General features: G+C 34.5%; 1 protein-coding gene and 1 non-coding gene across 8 annotated transcripts in view; both read right to left on the bottom strand.

Annotated features, from left to right (window-relative positions):
• Positions 1-21773, bottom strand: part of MBD5 (methyl-CpG binding domain protein 5) — a 461494-nt gene that overhangs the window by 367634 nt on the left and 72087 nt on the right. Inside the window, exons 6-7 of one of the 7 annotated variants that reach the window (XM_053670694.1) lie at positions 10678-10748; positions 9935-10027 (exon numbers count right to left, since the gene is read on the bottom strand). The exons of the other annotated variants lie outside the window; for them this stretch is intronic. The gene's annotated coding sequence lies outside the window, so the exon portion shown is untranslated. The remainder of the gene's footprint in view (positions 1-9934; positions 10028-10677; positions 10749-21773) is intronic. 7 annotated transcript variants of the gene reach the window in all.
• On the bottom strand, positions 6069-6170 carry LOC119065601 (U6 spliceosomal RNA). Its single transcript, XR_005085626.2, has one exon. It is a non-coding gene; the product is annotated as a U6 spliceosomal RNA (small nuclear RNA).

Genomic DNA, 21773 nt, shown 5'->3' with positions numbered 1-21773 from the left:
GGCATGTGCTCTAGAGTAGGTATCAAACTGGCAACTCCTTGGTTCATAGGCGGGCACTCAATCCACTGAGTCACACCAGCCAGGCTGAGTTCAAATGTTCTGTTCTAAGGTCTTAGTATAAGACCTGTTTAGGTGGTAAGTATAAATATGTGCATAATTTGAAAAGTGAACATGATAACATATCTAGGTTAACAACTAAAAATAGTATGACTTCCAAACTAGCAGAACAACAAAAATGAGAAAAAATAATGGAGAATACAAAAAGTCAAAAAGAAAAGAAAAAGAAACAAAAATTGTGGGAAATAACAACGCAAAATACAATGGTAGATATAAACCCAAATATATCACTAATTATAATGAAAGGAAATGAAATGTAAGTTCCAATTAAAAGATAAAATTGTCAGGTTGGATTCAAAATGTTTTACTGATAGCTATATTTTCTTTTTTTTAAAGATATCTATGTAACATAAAAGTACAAAATGAAAAATATATTAATAGCAAATACCAAAAATTATATTAACATTAGACAAAATATCCTAAAGGAAAAAGCATTACTAGAAATAAAAAGGATCATTTTTAAATAAAAAAGGCTTACTTCTCTAGGAGGGCATAATCATATCCAATTTGTATGCAATTAATAACATGATCTTAAAATATATAAAGCAAAACTTTACAAGTAGAACTAAACATTACCACAAAAAGAAAATTTTTAATAAGCTTAGTAAATGAAAGCTTGAGAAGACAATGTCATAAGAACCTAGAAGATTTGAACACATATATAAATGGCACCAACAGCTGTCGAATACATGTTGTCAACTACATTTCCAAAAGAGAGTAAAAACCTGATCACACACTAGAGCACAAACACAGGTTTAGCAACTTTATATAAACCACATATAAATCAGTATAGCAACTGATTTTATATAAACCACACTTTTTAACAGCGAGATTAATATAGACTTTAATAACAAAAAGATAACTAGAAATAATGCAATGCTTTGAAAATAAGCATACTTCTAAATAACTTAAAATGGAAATTGAAACTAAATATTCAGAACAAAAACCCAAATATAATATGAAAAACTTGTGGTATATAGCAAAATCAATAACAGTATTTTATAGCCTTACATGCCTACAGGACAAGAAATAAGAACAGAAATTAAGAAATAGAAAAATAGAAATAAAATAAAGATGACAGCAGAGATAAAAGTTGACTCTCTGAAAAGCCCAATAAAGCTGCAATCCTTTGGAGAGATTTAGCAAAATGTAGCAAGGAAGGAAGAAAGAAAAAAAGGGAGAGATGAAGGAAAGAGAGAAAACTATATAGAAATAGTTAATATCAAAAACTACATAATTATAAATCCTGCACTAAAATAAGAGATTAAAATAGCTTCATGTGAATATAGTTGAAAACAGATAAAATGGACAAATTCCTAAAAAAATATAGCTTACTGACACAAATGCACAAATAGAAAAGTCTCTATAATACTATTAAAGAAATTGAATCAATAGCAAAAATCTTCCCACAAATTAAATTCCAGGCCCATGTGTACAATCCAGGGTATTATTTAACCTTTATGATTCTTAGTTTATTTATTTATAAAATGGATGTTATAATATCCCACTATATAATTTCATAAGTATTGTATTATCTCACATGAGTTTAATATGAGGATTATATTTTTGAAAAGCACAAGAAGGCAATCTGTGAACTCTAAAGTGTTATAAAACCTATAAATATTATTCACACAATTTTAGATTTAGATCAGGAAGCCTATAATTTTAAAAACACATTACAAACAATCCACCAAAGGAATGACATTTTTAACATAAGGCAAATAAATCTTATTTTGCTGCAGCCTCCACTAAAGAACTAAGGACACATTCTCTAGAGGAAAATTTGCCAGAAAACAATACAACTGCAAATTAAGAATGGTAAATTTCTTATTAATAAAGTCAACAATAAAGTAAAAACCTTACTGACAAAGTTATAAATGTAATTTAAATCAACAACTATATTTTGTTTAGGGCAAGAGGTTGAAGTTCCAAAGGAACAAAAATAACACTGCAGAATGGGACAAAGAAGCCTAACAAAGACACGTGTTCAGTGTTTTACGGGTAAAGAGTTAATGCTGGTTTCCTCCTGAAACACAATCTTTTATGAATGTGTGCTTCATAAAATACCTACAAATCTATTAATTTTCATTTTTTCATGTATGCTTTCATTCAACAAAGACATTAGTGCCTACCAAGCATCAGGCACAGGATTAGCTGCTGAAGACACAAAGATGAGAAAACAGTGAAGATTACAATTTTACAGTCCAGCAAGGAAAGATAAATAAAGAGAAGTACCTGAGTGTGCACAGGCTGCTACAGATAATTCATAGAAGAGGTACACATAATGCAAAATGAACAGATCAGAGAATGATCTGTATATTAAAGAAGAAATTAGAGTTAGCTAGGAGAAAAGGAGGCGCTGGATGGCCATTCCAGGAGGAGGAAACCCAATTCTTCATGCTCCCTACAACTTCATCACACACACAGATGTTATCCTGTATTGGTCATGCACAGTGCTTACCATAAACATTATCTCATAAGGAGCAAAATTTTAAATTTACTGTTGAATAACACTAAAAATGAGTTTTAATATGAGTTCATGTATTTAAATTATTCTCATAACTGGCAAGACACCTTGAATTTATTTTCAAAGTAAACTTCAAAGATCCATGTTTGACTAAAATATAATGAAATTTAAAAAATCATGACTGTCACGATGTTGCTTGTTAGTTTGGTCTGTTCATTAGATTCCACATGAGTGAAATTGTATGGTACTTTTTCTGATTGGCTTATTTCACTTAGCGTAATGTTCTTCAAGTCAGTTTATGCTATCACAGAGGGTAAAATTTTCTTCTTTTTTATGGCGGAGGAGTATTCCTCAGTGGTACCACTGGTCTGAGGATGGGGGTTTGGTAGGAAATGGAGGGATCAAGCAAAAGGAAAGAAAACTCAGGGACACGGATAACAGTGCGATCATTGTGTGTGTGTGGGAGGGGTGGGTGGAAGTGGAAGAGGATATCGGAGGATAAATGGTAATGGAGAAAACATAATAAAAACAATCTATTAAAAATAAAAAAAGTAAAAATCTTGACTATCCAGTTTCAGTTTTTCATGCACTGGCATAGCAAGAAATTACAAGAAAGAAATAGGGGATCTGTAATGGGATGGGCAAGTTGGGTAAATCTCTGGTCCAAATGAAGAAAGTGCACTTCACGCTGGCTTATTTTCTGAAGTATTTCATGTACTAACTTGCCATCTTGCAAGTTAGAACATCAGAACATCAATGGGTTGTGTGGCTCCTTGAAAAGGTTCCCTAAACTAAGACCGTTATCCTGGCTCTTCTTCCAGTAGTGATTAACTTTTGGGAGTGTTTTTTATAATACTACTTCCAGCTTGACTTTTCTATGACTCCAGAAATATTTACCCAGGAGCCACTACATTAATATTAAAATATTTTCAGGGTTGCAATGTTTTCAATTACATTAATTTTGATCTCAGTAAAAAAATGCAACCCCACTGTTAAGGAAATATGTTACTTCTAAAGAGGAAAAAGTCATTGATGGAAAGCAAAATAATAGATCAAAGAGTAAGTAGCAACAGGGCTTGGCTTTGATACAATAAGAAAAAATATAATATAAATAGAAAAATACAATACAAGTAGATATTTTTCTTATGGTGCTTACATGAATTTGTGAGGAATTTAATCTAAGGTAACAATTTGATTTCTCACGGAATGTTATATTTTCTTACAGGCAATTCATATATTCTGATTAAATTTTTCCATTTATCTTTCCTTGGCGAGTTGGAATGTTCTGGTATTTTACAACATAATAAATTATATTACTCATAGTTTCTTTTGTATACTTTTTTGGTTATAAGGCTTTAAAATTTTTTTGATGTGACAGCAGACTGTGAGCTCTTAGTAGGGTTAATGTCCTGACTTACCCCTAAGTCTTCTTACTGCTGCTGCTTGTGCCCTATACAAGTACATCTAGCTGAAGAGAACAAGCCATTTACTCCCATGAATGTTAAATCAAAATCAAAATAATATTCAACTTTGAAATATTACAGAAATAACTACATGTTCTACCTAAACTGAATAAGAAGTATTCAGAATTGGGCAGATCTGGCTTAGAATCTTATTCATTGTCACTATGTCAGAGCTGAGAAACAGTCAAGCTCCTTCCTTCATTTCTTCCAGGCTTTTGCTTTCTTCTTTGTGAAATAGAAAGAAGAACAGGTTACTCTTCTAAGTTGTTGTGAGAATTAAATAAGGTAACAAATGTACAGTACCTGGTAAAAATGGCTGACGCTACCATTTTTCAACTCTACTTTTTATCTAGGTAGACTGGGTGGGAAGTTTTTTCTAGGTCAGTGACTCTGAGATTTGGCTGAAGCAGGTGAAAGCGATATGCTGGTTAACTTTGTGCCCAGTTCAACCTTCCTACAACATTTGTAGGTAGGATGGGATGGATTAGAACAGCAAACCTGATCGCAAAAATAGATACAGAACTTTTTTTTATTATTGATTTCTTAGCAGGGGGAAGGGAGAGAGGGGGAGAGAGGGAAGGAGGGGAGAGGAGGGAGGGGGGGAGAGAGAGAGAGAGAGAAACATCGATTTGTTCTTTCACTTAGTTATGCATTCATGGGTTGTTTCTTGTATGTGCCCTGACCAGAGATTGAACCTGCAACCTTGGCTCATTGGGACAATGCTCTAACCAACTGAGCTACCCAGCCTAGATACATTACTTTAAAAAACTTTCCTTCCAATTCAGAACTTCCTGGATTATTTAAAATCAGAGGACTAAGAGGATGGTGAATATATGCAAGTGAAACCAAGGCCTAATTTTGGGTTTATGGCTATGTATGCATATAGAGATGGTTCCATATATTTGTGTATGTATATATACACACCTATGTGTATAAACATACACATCTTGCACAAGTGCATATATAAAATGAATTCTATGCATTAGAAAACCAGGGCCAAAGAAAAACAAACAAATGAAATGAGTTGTAGTTTTAACTTTAATATCTATTTTTACTGGGAGAACACACTGTTTTTAAAGTTTAATATTCTGTTTATATTGTAGCTGAGGCTAGAATACAGTTGTAGTGTGATAGAAGGTTAAACCCTGCCCACACAAAACTGTCCTACCTAGCTAGCAGGCTTGTAAAGGCGATAAAGTAGTAGTAAAGTTCCATTACTTAAAATCACAACAGGTTCTGAAAAAAATGTTCACTGATTTCTATTTATTTATATGTTGAAAGTGACAACATAAAGGCAGTGTAGTTTTATCACTTTTAATTAATAATCTTTTGTTGATTTCCAATGGAATCATATAATTTTTCTTAGTACCACTTCTAGGTTTCTTTCTGCTTTTGCAAATATTGGATGGGATGGGACAACTAGCATTTATAAAATACCTCAAAAATAATGTTAAAGGCATCATGAGTGAGTAACAGGCAAGCTATAAAGGACAATTAGTGACTGCTACTGGTACAGTGGGACATGGATTGTTCTTATTTGTGAACATTCTTACATGAGGAATGTGCAAGATTACTTTTTTCAATATACTAATCAGTCAATCAATCAATCAATCAATAGTTTCCCACATTCTCTTCTTACAATGCCACTAACACTTCTCCGAAAAGGTAGGTTCTATGTTCTCTTCCATTCAGTATGGACAAAGGCCATAAATGCTTCAACAGATACAGTATGGTAAAGATGGTGCATGTGATTTCTGAGGCTAGATCATAAAATAATAAAACTACACAGAGTTTTCTTCTTGAGGCACTTAATCTAGGATCCTGGTCGTCAGGCTCTGAGTATGGTCAAACTAGTCCACGAGGAGAGACCATAGAGAGAGGCTTTTTCAGAAAAGAATTACTGAATTTTGCTGTGTACAATGTGCAGTTTTTGGCCCAAATTTTTGAGGGAAAAATAAGAATGGACATTATACATGGGTAGTGCTAATTCTATATCTATGTAAATATTTTTATTGTTTTAAAAAAATATGGAATGCTGCACGAATTTGTGTCATCTTTGCGCAGGGGCCGTGCTAATCTCTGCATCTTTCCGATTTTAGTGTATGTGCTGCCAAAGTGAGTACTGTTTTTCATTCTTTTATTTATGCTTACACATTAAAAATGTAACTCTAGAAAGCAATTAACAATGTCCATATGCAAAATAATACCTTGGAATAAGACAGTCAGTTTTGTTTCTAAATATAAACAAAAAATTGAATTAAAAAATTAAAATGAAAGATTTTTTTTCCTATAAAAGTTTAGGCCAAAAACTTGGGTGTGCATTATACATGGGAGCGCATTATACACGTCAAAATATGGTAAGCCCTCCAGCGAACAGCTAGCACTGACTGTTAGACAGATGAAGGAACAAATGCTGCAGATGACTTTAGCTCCTCCAGTCCTCAAGTTGACATCCCAAACATCATGGAACTGAGACACGTTATCCCTGTTGTGACCAATTTGAAATCCTGACCCACAAGCTGTGGGTATAATAAATGTTTACTCTATTCCATTAATTTTGAGTAATTTGTTATGCGGCATTAGATAACTGGGACAAGCTACTTCTCCTATACACACAAGTTTGAGACCTGGCATTTGAGAGCTCTAAGTAGGGGTGTGTACTTCTAGGAAAATCTGAGCATATCTCTGACAATGGAGTTGAGGAAGACAATAGGTTAAAAACCTATCTAATTTTTCCCATCTATATATGGCTTTTTGCTTTCTCTTGCCTTAAGAACATTCTACTCTATTCCCTCAGCCTTAATATGCATATTCCCCAGTGACTCAACATTCACTCTTATCTTCACTTGGCAAATTCCTACTCTCCTTGAAGGTCTTAGGTCTCACACAAAATATCACCTCTCCCAGAAGACTCTTTTAACTGCTAATGAATGAGTTTGGGTACCCTCTCTATCAGATTATAGTACATTTGTCACACTGTACTCTACTTGTTTAATTAACTAACTGTCCACCCCACTAGTCTATAAACTATTTACAGGCACAAACTCTTATTTACTAATGCAGGCCCAGCATCAAATAGTGCTGATGACAGATAAATATCACTTGATGAATGAGTGTATTCTATGAGTGCATGCATGCTTTTTTACATCTCTACCCTGCTATAAGCACCTAAGTTAAAAGAAAAGACCTTTAAAAAGTGTAGGAAGTAAATACTCAGAAATTTCATATTAGATAGGAATGAACTAAGAATACACTTAACTTAGCAGATTTCCAAATGAGGCTTTCCTACACCCAAAGTAAAACAAAGGCATCAGGATCGAAAAATTTCAGACGTAAAGTCTCCATTCTAGTTTCAGATAATTTGACAAATCAAACACGTTTCTCCCTCAGTTTGTTTTGCTTTTACCTCCTGACACTCCATTACTTCCTCAAGTTATCCTAGTCTGTAGATCCTCATGATAACCTCCTGATATCCCCGATCTCCTAATTTACCCAGATTTACCCTTTACTGTGCCTCCTACTCAGGATCATAGAGCTTTCACAATGGTGAAAGAGAATGTGACGGAGTGGTGACATCAACCGTCTCCTTTTCTCTACCTTTCACTGACTCCCCAAATTACAGCAACTCGACTTCCATGACAATTAATTCCGGTCATAATTCATATTCACACTGGCAAATCTAAAGATACTTTTTGACCATTATTTTTTATACTCTGCAGCTCTTTACTCAGCTCATTTCCTGATTTTTTTCTTTCTTTGGCTTGGAGACACCAGATGGGTTCCCTCCTGTGTCACTGATTATTAGCCTCCTTTGCATTCATTTTCTGGGTAACCCGACATTAGTGGCTTTCAACCCTGGCTGTATGTTAGCATCACTAGAGGAGCTTTTGAAACACGGGATATCTTAGGACATACTGAGACCAATTTAAGTCTGGAGCCCAGGTAACGTATTTTTAAAAAGCTCAGATGCACTGAGGAAGTTAAGAACCTTTGCCTTAAATGTTGTCTGCAGGGCCCTGGCAGGCTTTCTTCTCTTTCACAGTATACATTTCCCCAGTACAAACTGACTCTCGTGGCTTCAGTTATGATCTATGTGCTGATAAATCTCTTTCCAAGTTAAGGTCTCTCTTCTCATCTCAGACCTATGTATTCCACTTTTGTTTGGCTATAGACACTTTGTATGTCCCAAACTTAGCCAATCATATCCCCCATATATCATACTACTCCCATTACTGACTTCGAACCTATGTCAGAGACCACAAATTCCAACAACTTAAATATCTCCCCACTTTTTTCCATTCCCATTCCTGTAGGTTCCTATCATTGTTTAACCGCACTGATGCTAGTGGTTCTTAACTGGCCCCGTTTGCAATCTTGCTTTCCTCCAATCCATACTGTTCACTTCAACCAAAATGATTTTTCTAAAATGCAAATTTTATTACATCACTCATACCATGCAAAATTTATCATGCTTTAACCTCCCAGTGTCTTCTTACTGACTTCAGAATAATTTCTAAATACCTACACACAGCTTATAAAACCTTTCAGAACTGTACCCCTACCTGCCTTACCCCCCCATTCATTGTTCAAGTGCTATACTTCCAGTTCTTAGATCCTTCTCTTTCCTCTAGGCACTGGCACAAGATTATTTCTACCTAACATAATCTTTCTGTATCTTTCCTGGTCAATTTAACTAATTCTTACTTTTCAGGCATCGATTTAAATGCCACAGCTTCTGGAGCTTTTCCCGCATTGTTCAATCTGTGCTAAAGATTAGTGGTGGAATTGGCCCTCAACACTCAAACGTAGCTCCTCTGCATTTTGTAGCTTGCCTTCCAGTTAGGTTAGAGGAATGAGGCTGATTTCTGGACAGTAAAATGTGAGGGGAAAAAAAGATGTAATCAACGTACAGGACCATTCCTTACATGTTTCTGCAAGATGGGGGAGGGTTGCCTGATACAAACTGGACATTACTTGAGAGAAAAACAAATTCCTTGTTTGATAAATTATTAGTATTTCTAGGTTAATTTGCTACCAGGGTTAGACTAGTTTAACTTACTAATAACAACACAGGACTTCAGCTATAAACTCCCAGACGACCCTTTTATTATTCAACGCAATTTTTATTGGTTATCTTCCCTGACGAGACTATTAACATTTTAAGGAAAAGTTTTGTTTGTCTCTTGCTCGCTGTATTGTCCCTAGAATGTAGCGTCGTGTCCGCAACATCCAAGGCATTGAGAAAATATCTGCTACATGAATGAATCAGTATAATCTACTTTGTTTAATAGAATACTGTAACACCACTTTGAATTTATAAATACTATAATACTATACACCAGATACTTTGTCAGAATGTTTTTAAATTTTTAGTTAAAAGCAGAGGATTAAATTTTATATCATTTAATTTTTTTGCTTAATATAAGGGTGTATCTTTGTTACTACAAATTCATCATAAACATCATTTATAATGAATACATATATTCCTTTATGTATAAATACTGTAATGTACCCACACATGTCCTGCTCTTTTAACACGTAGGTGGATCCCTGCATACAGTTTTGGATGCAAGGTGGTTTTTTTCAACTCACCTTTTGAGTAATTTTTCCCCACATTTCATTTTCTTTTAGATTGTATTTTCCCAAACGCTATACTTTTGTTTTAAAATTCTTATACCCCTACAGTATGCCTTGCAAGATGCTCTGAACTATGAATAAACATTGATAATATGTATTAAGTTTTACACAGAGAAACAAATTGAAGCTACCGATTCCAAAACAAATGGTACTTCTAGATACTATATAAATTAGACAAGTGAATAAACACAATTTAAACCTAATTATGCTACAATTAAGGGGCACATAAAAATGGAGATATAGCACTTACTTTGATAATTCCTTTGCTTCCCCTCTCACTCACTTCTCCAAACTGACAACATTTTTTTTTGTAGTTTTTAATCCTTACACAAGGACATGTTCACTGATTTTAGAAAGAAGAGAAAGGAGGGAGGAGGGGAGAGACAGAGAGAGAGACAGACAGACAAAGAAAGAGAAAGAAACATCAACGTAAGAGAGAAACATTGATTGGCTGCCTCTCATAGTAGCCCCAAGAAGGTACCAATTGGGAAATCTAGGTATGTGCCCCAACTGGGAATTGAACCTGCAATCTTCCGGTTTATAGGACAATGCTCCAACACCAGCCAGGGCAGATAACTCAAGTTTTGATTCTAAGAACAATGAGAATCAAGGAAAACAAATGGCTTGGGGTCAGGAGATCCAAATTCAAGTTATGGCCACTTCATTTAGTAGCTTCAGGGCCTTAAACAAATGAGAGATGGTGTCTCTTTCCAAGGCAGGGTTTCTCAGTCTAACACTGTGGACATCTGGGACTGGATAATTATCTGTTGTTGGCGGCTGTCCTACGTTCTGTATTGTTCAGCAGCATCCCTGACCACTGTGCAACCTGATCCCCTCAAGTAAGGACAATTAAAAGTATCTCTAACATTGCAAAATGTGCCCACAGGGGCCAAATCAGCCCCAGCTGATAATCACTGCTCTAAGTGTAATACTTTACAACTCTATAGCTTTGTCTTTTCAGCAATTTATCCCCCCAGTTTTTCCAGAACTTACTCACAGTCTGCAGTATTTCCTTTTCCTTCTAATTTCCTTTTCTGCTCTCTGCACAGTCGTCTCACCCTTATCTGTGAAATTGAAACCAATTTTCCAAGTTTCAATGATCCACAATGGACCACAGTCCAAAAATATTAAACGGTAACTTTCAGTAATAAAGAATTCGTAAGTTTTAAATTGTGCAAAACTCTAAGCAGTGTAATAGAATCTTGTGTTGTCTGCTCTGTCCTGCCCAGGCCTGAATCGGCTCTTTACCCAGCACCCCAGGCTGTGCATGCTACCCACCTGCTAGGCAGTTAGTAGCCCTCTTGGTTATCAGACCCCCGTCATGTTGCTAACTAGGCTTGTGTTCAAGTAATTATTTTACTTAATAATGGCCTCAAAGCACAAGAATAGTGATACTGGCACTTTGACTATGCCAAAGAGAAGCTGAAAAGTGCTTCCTTTAACTGAAAAGGTGAAAGTACTTACCTTAAAGGAAACAAAAAACATTGTATGTTGAGTTTGCTAAGATCTATGGTAAGAACAAATCTTCTGTGAGATTGCCTAATTTTAAATTAAAGTTTATCATAGGTGTGTATGTGTAGGAAAAAAACAGTACACGTAGGGTTGGGTACTGTCGATGGTTTCAATCATCTGCTGGGGTCTTAGAGATGTTTCCTCTACAGATGAGGGAGAACTAGGGTAATTTCCTTTTAAATACTCAAGAGCATGTCACAGAAAAGAGAAAACAGAAAAGTGTCAATCTTAAACTGATTATATGACTTATCCTGGAATACTAAAAATTGGTAATACTGCTATTTTAACTCTTAACAGTATGCCAATTACTTTTTCTATATTCTCTTTTAAGAAGAAAATGGTACCTCAATTTCCCTTCTAACACATATAACACCATTTTAAATGGCTTGATAGCTCAGGGATCCCAATTAACATTTAACATAACAAGTATTTAACATCTGACACTGTTTATTCACTCAGAACATCTTTAAATTCTACTGAAGATATCGAGAAGAGTCCAAAAAGCTATCAAACAACTTCCAAAACTCAATGCAATGAAATTACCTTAAAAATGAGTATGCATGCAGGCATGTATTGCTCACAGTAAGTAATCTGTATTTATAGTATATCACATACTCTCAAAACACTGTGATTGCTAAATCTATAATTAAATGTTACCACCTTTTATAAGAAATTAACTTTAAGCATCTGAAATGAAGCCTTCAAAGAAAAGTATCTCCTTAAAATACACCTTATATGACTTTAGCACTTTAACACTAAGTAAATTAAGAACACTTTTTACTTAAATGCAGATTGTATGTATACTAAAAGGATTAAATAATTCAACTGATAAAATATTATAGGTGGCCAAGTAGAAATGATTTCCCAGCAAATAGAAATAATTTTGTATTTTGTTCAAGACTTAATATAGAAATGATGTAAGAAAGTAGTTTCAATTTCTAAAGCAACAGAATAAGAGAAAATCTGTTCATATTCAAATACTTATTGAAATAATATCTTAATATTTTTAGGATTTTGAAAATAAACATTTCTATGACATTTTCCTAACCATTAAAAAGAGCTGCTTAATCTGAAGCCGTAATTGTGACCCAACATTTTTAAGTGATTAGGTGTATGCTGGGAGTAACGGCAGCCTTTTAGCTAGATTTAGTGAGAAAATAGCAAACCCTTGCCAAATTTTATTTATTCATTTATTATTTGCACCTGCTAGCTTTCACGAATGATTTACGATGATTCACCTTGTCTTTCCTTGCATACACAGGAATTATGAGGCAGTACTGAATGGCTGAAAAATCACTGGTTTTAGATTCAGACACCCCTAGGTTTGAATCCTGTCCCTGTGGCTTAGTGCCCACGGGACACTGGACAAGTCACTTATTTCACTCTCTGTACAGCAGCTTCTATACCTATTAGCTCTAATACCTGTATTTAGCTGGTGTGTGGCAGGCATTTCATAAGTTATTTTTCTTCCACTTCAAAAATGTTTAGATTTTCAGAAAATTTTCATGGTATTCTGTTCTAGATCAAGAAAGATAAGGCTTTGGCGTTGTGCATAACAGGAAAAACATTAATATCTCAAGATATGAATGCAAATGCCATTTTGGACTCTTTTTAAAAAACTACTTTATATTATGTACTCTACTACTAAATGTAGTTAATGTTACTTAAAGGGTACATAAAAGTGGCAGTGGAAATTAATATTTGAAGACAAATACAATATAAGTAGCATTTTAAAAATATTTTAAGCACGGGCCTGCAAACCAGACAATCATGGTTCGATTCCCAGTCAGGGCACATGCCTGGGTTGCAGACCAGTTCCCTGCAGGCCAATTCCCAGCAGGGGACACATGAAAGGCAACCATACATTGATGTTTCTCTCCTTCTCTCCTTCCCTTCCCCTCTAAAGATAAATAAATAAAATCTTTAAAAAAATATTTTAAAGTCCCTGAGTAAACCTTCACTTTAGAACAGTATGCTTCAAATACAGAGCTCTACTGAATTTTCCTTTAAAGGTCTGTAAGAGATACCATGCTATTCTAATCCTTAGATCAAGTTTTGTTTTTGACTTATGAAAACGTTAATTACTCTTTGAAGCTGGTTTAAGACAATTCCAAACAAAGAAATTTCTTTTGAAATTAGAAAGCAAACAAAATTTTGTCCCCAGTTCACTGAATCAGCTATATTGACTTTCAATTACAGCTATACATTTTTCAAATTTCTGATATGTGAAAATTTAAAGAATATCCTGCTAACAGCCCTGGCTGATGTGGCTCAGTGGATTGATCATCGGTCTACAAACCAAAGGCTCACAGGTTCAATTCCCAGGCAGGGCACATGCCTGGGTTGCAAGCCAAGTCCCCAGTAGGGGGCACGCGAGAGGCAACCACACATCAATGTTTCTCTCCCTCCCTTCCCCCTCTCTAAAAATAAATAAAATCTTAAAGATATATATTCAGCTAACAAAAACATGCACAGAAAAATACATTTTAAATTATTAATCTGGCTTATAAACAAACAAACAGAACTAATCCTTCTCACAACCGGTGCAAAGAAATGTCTAAATTAGTGGTTATGTATCAAAATCATGACCCGGGAGACTTACTGAAACAGAGTGCAGGGCCCCACCACCAGCATTTCTAGTTCAATAGGTCCTTGGAGTTTGCATTTCTAACAAACTCCCAGGTGTTGCTGCTGCTGCTGGCTCAGGTTAGTTTAGCAGGCTGTGAGAAACACTGGTCCAAATACCCTTAAATCCTTATTTCTCCTAGTCTTTTTAAACCAGAATCATCTGTTATGTTTTCTAGACTCAATTCATACATTTTTTTCCTACAGGTATTTCTTGGCTAGTTTAAAAAGGTGCTGGTGATAAAGTGTAGATAATAGATAAGAAGCTTACTTACACTTTATTAAGAGAAACAATCAAGGTGGAAACAAACACATAAAGAAACAGGAAAATACCAGATGGAAAGAGGTAACATAAGCAACTAATATGCAATGATGTGACTTCAGTGATTTCTTTACATTGGTGGTAGCTGAAGACTTCTCTGAGGAGGTAACACTTAAGCTGAGACCTGACTAGGGAGAGCCAGACTAAAGTAGGAACCAGAAATGGCCTAATTTGGATTACAAAAGAGGGTGAAGAGGCAGCAAGGGGCCAAACCGATCATGTATGGTCATTTGTTATGAGGATTAAATAATATAATGGATATACCAACAGCCAGTAATTGCCTGATATTTTGTGGGTACTGTAAAATAGTACTTATAAAAATGTCATTCCAGATCAGTCTCTTCTGGTCTTTCAGATGTATACACATCAGCTCACAATAAAGGAAAGAAGGATTGAAACATACTAGGTGTTTAAGAAAACTCTTTTGTATCTGAATCCCCAATCTTCTACTCTTGTATCTCCAACTTTCCAATGATGCCACTGCACATATATGTCTACATCTGATGTTCAAATACACCCATATAATAATAAACCTAAAAATAATGAGTATTTTAAATCAACATACAAAAACTTATACACCAAGTAAATGTTGCTCTATTCAAAGCATAGAATTACAAGGCTATAATTATTTCAAATAGCTTTGAACCTCTTCTAGAAATATTATAAGAACCCATTTAAAAGCCCCACAAAAACCTACTATTTATTAACTTTCACTTGTTTTGAACACAATACTGGGTCAACTCAATACATAATGATTGATTAAAGGGACATACTGCTACCTAGGGACATAATACTATCACAGCATTGCTATGATAAACAGATATTGAATGAAAAAACTAATATGCAAATTAAAAACTGCCTGGTTAGTCTCTTCAGGGTGATAAAGCCTACCATTGTTAACAGTTATTAAATAGGTCACTCCAAGGACACATGACTAAAACTACTAAAGGCCGAAATACTTCTCTCTCAAAACCCAAGCAGCATTTCGGAATTGATACATACGTAATGTCAAGCCTCTGATTAGCTTCACATAAGTTCAGCTCTGGATTTGCCACCATACCAGTTAAGTTCAAGTCAGATTTTGCTACCTAAATTAAGTATACTTTTACTTAATTTTTTCCTATTTGAAAAAAGTGTGGGTTCCCCACCTCCCTATTCTTTGGAGTTCAGGATTATAGATAATGGACTACGTACACTGTTATCAGTATTTGTAAATATCATTTTCTCAACATCCTTGCATCGGTGCAAGGTCAAAAGGCTTCAGGTACTGGGAGGAGAAGAAAGTTTTTCTAGGAGTGCATGTTAGAAAATACTATTATTTAAAATTAGATTTAAATTAGCTCTTCTTTGCCACAATCAATAATTACAGTAAAAATAACAAGGATGTGTGAAACTTTGCTTTACACCACTGCTAATAAAACCTGCCATTCCTTCTTTCCTCCTGTTCCAGCAGAACTCCATGAACCCAGGCTGTTCAACCCTGCCCTTCTTTCAGTGGTCATGACATGCTGTGTTTCTTCCATGGATGAAATACATTTATGGGGCACAGAGGATGTTATCACTGCATCAATCTGCCTACTATTTCCTTCTTGCTCCTTCCTACTGATCGCTTTTGTGCTAGCTTCTATCTCAGTCGCTGAAATCTATTTAGGTTTGCTTTCAGGGGCTTCTCTGACTTCAAATTAGACTCTAAGTTCTATGTTTAAGAAGTTATATTCTCCTCCCTGGAGTAGCTAATTTTCTGCCTGAAGCTCAGTGTTTGATGAGACCCTTATTATCTGTTAGCTCTCCCAGGCCTAAATCAACTTTGGTCTCTGGTTTCTCAACCTGCCTCATCCTGTGCCACTGGTAATGACAGACACATGGTTAATCCTCTGAAAGTACTGGTTTACAGTATGTTTTCCTTCTATATTTTTTCTTCTTCATAAATGCTCCCATCAACCTCCTAAACAAATAAAATGGAAGCCACTGGCTAAATATTTTGAAACAAGATAAAAATGTAGCATTAGGAAATAAGGTAATGAATTTAAAGATAATAAAAAATACTTCATACAACCCTTTAAAAATCTGCTGTCAGTAACAGTTTCAATTTTCAACCAATTAAATAAAGAAAATGATGGCAATGGGGAGACATGTTTAGTTGGGCATGGGGACTAGGGCAGCAGATTGCGTAAGAATGGGAGAGAAATGCCTCAGAGGGGAAAACAGCTGCCATTAAAAGAAACAGCAAAAATATTTTATAAATAGTAACAAGATACCCTGTATTTATAATATGGCTTTCTTCCAAGGAATTCATGGTAATGTACTTTTTATAGTGAAGGTAATTTTTTAAAAAGATGAACCAATATAGGGTAAGCTCGAATCACTCTTTAAAAAAAAAAACTATATGATATTCTGACATTGAAGATTCATTACTTGGCCCTAAAAAAAAAGGAGAATCTTTTCAAGATATTTTAAAACCTCGGATAAAGGTTTTTATCTGAAAAAAAATCTTACTAGGCCCAAGTTTCTATGGAATGATCAAAGTAATAACAATGATGAAACATTTATACTGAAATACTAACTTGAAATTCAACAAACATTGCACTGAAATATTTAAATGTTTTTAAAGCTATATTTTAAGAGGCAGAAAATAAGAGCAGATACTACTTTAGATATGAAAAACCTGTTTTATTTTTTCAAAGGCTAATATAATATAATCTTTTGTTTTTATGTCCTTGTTTTTGAAATATTTTAAATTCTAGTTGGGTAGAATTTGGTAATACTTTTGTAAAGGAGCAGCTTCTAGTTAGGCTTGTCACAGGGAGTTGCTGGTATTCTTGATATGAGCATAGAAGCACGAAAAAAGATAATTTGCACAATATTAATGATGAAGTAAGATAGAGATCTTATTTGACTTCTAGTTCAATACTTTTAAGTACTACATAAATCTGTGTTCTACCAGATTAAATTGCAAACTATTAAACTGCAAATAAAGAAGAGACTTTATATAGTATTTCTGTGCTGTTTTTAATTTTTGTGTGCTATATTTAGAAAAAAAATTGTCTTCCTGGTAGTAAAAAATTTCTGAAGGACACAAAAATGTCTTATAAACAATATAAATGAAAAAAAGGGGAAACTATTTCAATACAGGCAGGGAAGAACATAAGGCCTTGACTGGGATGGTTCTCTTTATTTTTGTAAGATATATGTTATGTGAATATTATAAAGTGAAAAAAATATATTCTTGGGGGACACTATGTATGGTGTTTTTTCACCTTATTTAAAAAATTCATTTTTAACGAAGAAATTATGCTGACTCCCAATTATTTATAATTTAAAATCATAAATACTAACATGCAATTGATCATTTTATGAAAATATTTTCTACTTGATAGTAAATATTCCCCATTGTTTTAAAAGTCACTCTCTCTTTCATAATCAAAACTAACCAATCAAAAAGAGGCTTTGTAAATATGGTTGTATCTTCATTTTTGAAACTAAGATTTTGTACAGCAGAAATGTTAGTGTATTAGGTCAAAGAGAGAACACAAATTTCACACGTCTGACTTCTGAGCACTTTCACTGGGGATGGAAACTGCCCAACATGAGAGACAACACAGCTCAGGCTCCGGGGCAGAACAGACTTGGATTTGAATCCCTACTCTCCCAGGTAGCACTTCAATGACTCGAGCAAGCAACTTGACTTCTCTGTGTCTCTCTCCTCCTAAGTTTGTTGTAAGGATCACAGGAAATCATGTCCATAATGAGCAAGAAGCACAGGGCCTAATACATATTGGCTATAATTATTAACAAGAGTTTTACAGAAAATAGCCTATTCATTTTGTTGGAACACATGCCAAATGGTCTTGCTGTTGTGCCAAAGCTACCAGCAAACAGATAAGATTATTTTGTTCTTTTTTAGGTTCAAATGTGTAATAGAGTTGTGTAATAAAAACTTTCTTTCCCTGAAGCCAGATACAATTAAGTGATGGAGGTAGATGTGAGGTTAAGGTTAGTGTTTTATGCTTCAGCTGGACAGAAAACTCGACAAGTGTGGACCATGTTTGTTTCTTTTACCACTTATCCTAACACTTAGCGCAGCCCTGGTACATGGTAGTGTACCAAACATGAGTAGAATGACTGAATAATTAAGTGAATGAACGAGCTAATGTGAATCAGAGAAGAAATAAAAGGGCCAAAAGATGAATAATGGGAAATATGACCACTGGAGATAAAAAAACAATCCAGAATAACATGCTGGTGCTCCTGGGCAAATGACCAAGGACTGAGGAGTTTAGAGAAGCTGTCAGAAGCAAAAGAAATAAAGTTGAAGCAGTGAGATGGGGAGATGGACATGTGCTCTAGAAAAGGGGCACCAAAGAAGACAGTGAATGAATGACAAGATTCAGAACTTGGGGCTCAGAGGGAGAGATCCTATCATAAAATTATTCAAGCAGTTCTGGAGAGAGCAGTTTCAGCTTAAAACTATAAGTGTTCAGGGCTAAAGAAAGGAAATTACGCTTTCTCGGAGTCCAAAGGATCTATGAGAAATGCCTCTAGTTTTACATATAAAGTGTGAAATATTTGCACAAAGTTGAAAGAAGCAAAGAGGGAAACAGCAATTAAAAAGAATGAAGGTACCGAATAAATGAAAGCAGATTTAGATGAGTCTAAAAATGATTTACATAAAATCATGTTATGTGAATAAAAGGTTACAATAGGTGTATTGGCCATGTGCAAGATTAAATGATTTACTTATTCAACTGATTCAATCACTTTAGAAATGAGCCCTTAATGAAGTTTTATTTAGTTCCTGTTCTAAGATATCTGGAATTCCCCCACAAAAGCACGAGTTACTGTGGAGTAGGCATTATGTGGAAGAAACAGGAGGATTAACACTATGATTCTGGGACAGACACAGAGTAGGGTGCATGGGGTCATCAAAGCACACAGAAAACAATATGGAAAATTTTCTGAGCAGGTGCCATCTTGGGTTCTGCTGCAATCCAGGATCCATTTATGGTAAGCAGACCAGGACTTATCGGATATTGCTATCACCTCTCCACCCTACTTACTGTACTTATTCACATTATCCCTTAGAATCAGGTGTTTTATTAAGAGTGTTGGGGATGTAACTCCTTATCTAGGTTGCTCCTGCTTGGCTCCAAGTTGCTACACTCTCTGAATATCAAGACATCTTCAACTCTTGTGACAAATTTCATATTCCTCTGGTTTTACAACTTAGCTAGGTTAGAAGGAGAGGGTATAAGGAGAGGGTATAGTGGAACTATCTGCACATAATTCATTAGGATTTAATTCGAAATTAGAGAGGACATCTCTCTCATGTGTTACTTATTTGCTCAATCAACATATTAAGCTCCTATCATGTCCCAGAAACTATTTTAAATGCCAGGGACACAACAATTTAAAAAGATAGGTAAGAATCTATTGAGTTTTTATTCAAGGCATTTGGGGGAATGAGGAAGTTTAGAGGAGACAATAAAACAAGTTAACATTTACTTAACCCCTTTACATTTAAACTTATTTAATAATAATTTTGAAAATTGCCTAGCACTCTGACACTGTGAGCCTTCAGCTGCTTTGTACACTAAACATACTCTAAAGAAAAAACAGTATTTTTGGTACATGAATTATACTTATAGTTAATATAAGTGCCTGTGAATGTGCTATAATTAGAAGCAGCAAATGTATTTCTATATTTAATCTTTATTACATTTTGTAAAAACATATTTATTTTATTCTTCCCATCATAAAAGTAACAACTATAGTACAGAAATATTGGAATCTAGAAGAATAAAGGCCTTAATCTTAGCACCTTAATATAACCATTAAGTGTTTTTGATACCACACCTTCTAATATCTTTGACGTTTAAATAGTTGTGTTTTTACATGGTTGCAATCATAATTTGTAGTATTTCTGAACATTTGTTTTATTTTAAACAGTTTTCATTACTTCTTAATGCTTATTTACTTTTAAATTCAGTAGATCCACAAATTAGCAAAGGAGTCACATATGTATTTATCTTTCTCACAGATCATTTAAAAACTTTAAAAATGAGAGCAGCAACACTATTTTAAACCTATCTTTTAAACTGAGGATCAATACTAAATGTTTTAAGCCTGAATAATGCTAGGTTCAATATCTGATGCTAGATAGTTAAAAAACACACACACACACACAAAACACATTGTTTGTATACAGCAAAATGTTATATGTACATTACCACAAATTTCTACTTCAGATTTGCTACTGAATAAAAATGGGAAAATTAATTAGGTCACTTTTTCAGTAATAAACATTTATGTGCAACTAGTAAAATATCAAGCTCTAAAATATCAGGCTCTAAACATATAGAAGTTCATCAAACTAATCATACTTTTTAAAGAAAATAACATTAATCCAAATTAAACTTCTGCTTCTCTCATGACCCAACATTCCTGAATCATTTTTTGAAGTTATTTGAAACTTGCTTTCTATAGAAGATATGTCCTAAACAGAGGATACACTGAATTTCCGTAACAGTGATTTTACTGAAGGTTTACAATTTTAATACCTCTCTCACATTATAAGATATAACTGCCCAGGTAACCACAATCTACTCATAAATGTAGTACAGGGAAACCCTGTGTGCTATAATTGAGGAAAGATTAATCACCTGCTCCTAGTTTTATGACTCCAGATTCCAACTTCACCTTGATTCCAAACTTCCATTACACATTAAATTATGTTTTGTCTGTTTTGATTTTACTTTAATAATTCCAAAGACTTGTTAAAGATAAAGTAGTATTTATTAACATAACAACATGAGTTATTAAATTAACTAGCTTCAGGGATCTGGACACTAATGAAAATGGGCAAAGGCAAGTTTTAATAGGCAGGAGAGTGATCACAACTGTAACTGTGATGGGGCTACAGTGAATGGGTTGGGACCATCTCTCTGACTTGAGAATTTCAGGCACATAGAAAAGGGTGTATTTTTGTAATCACCCACTAATGAAGAGGACTCTTTGAAACTTCACTTCTCTAGTTTGTATTATTAAAACTGATTTTGCTTCTCCAAATTACAACAATATCCTCAGTGGCTGTTACTGCTGCCAACACTACTCTCACCTCTAAAATATTTAAAAACCACTGATCTCAGATAGACTGAATGAGGCGAGGCAAAGCCCAGTACTCAAAACACAAAGGCAGTGGTTTCGAGATTGGAAGATAGAACTAACCTATTCAGAATTCTGCTAACATTCGAGGTCAACATTTTATAAACTACAACTGATAAAGTGGCAATAAATAATTTCAATTACTTTATCATTTAATTTTGTTTAAAAACTTTAATTATGTTGACCTAGACATATAATTCAGTAGATTACTGACAATGACAGAAAAGCTGTATGACAAGAATAGATGAGACAGATGAGCCATAACATTAAATATTGTTTTTCTATAAATATGTCTTAGAAGGTTAGGGATGGGAGTTAACTGCCCTAGTCTGTGTAGATTCATCTTCATGTGTGAAATATTCTGATGTAAAATATTTTAAGAGTTAATAAAATATTTTGATAAAATAACTTACATACTTATTCTTTCATGTTAAACTTTCCAACAAAACAAAGGGATTTTTGGATAATT

Source organism: Artibeus jamaicensis, unplaced genomic scaffold, assembly GCF_021234435.1.
Source record: "Artibeus jamaicensis isolate MK-2021 breed Jamaican fruit bat unplaced genomic scaffold, CSHL_Jam_final contig_603, whole genome shotgun sequence".
Taxonomy (NCBI): domain Eukaryota; kingdom Metazoa; phylum Chordata; class Mammalia; order Chiroptera; family Phyllostomidae; genus Artibeus; species Artibeus jamaicensis.
The sequence above is the reverse complement of the archived record's forward strand: the minus strand, read 5'-3'. Positions and strand labels throughout refer to the sequence as shown.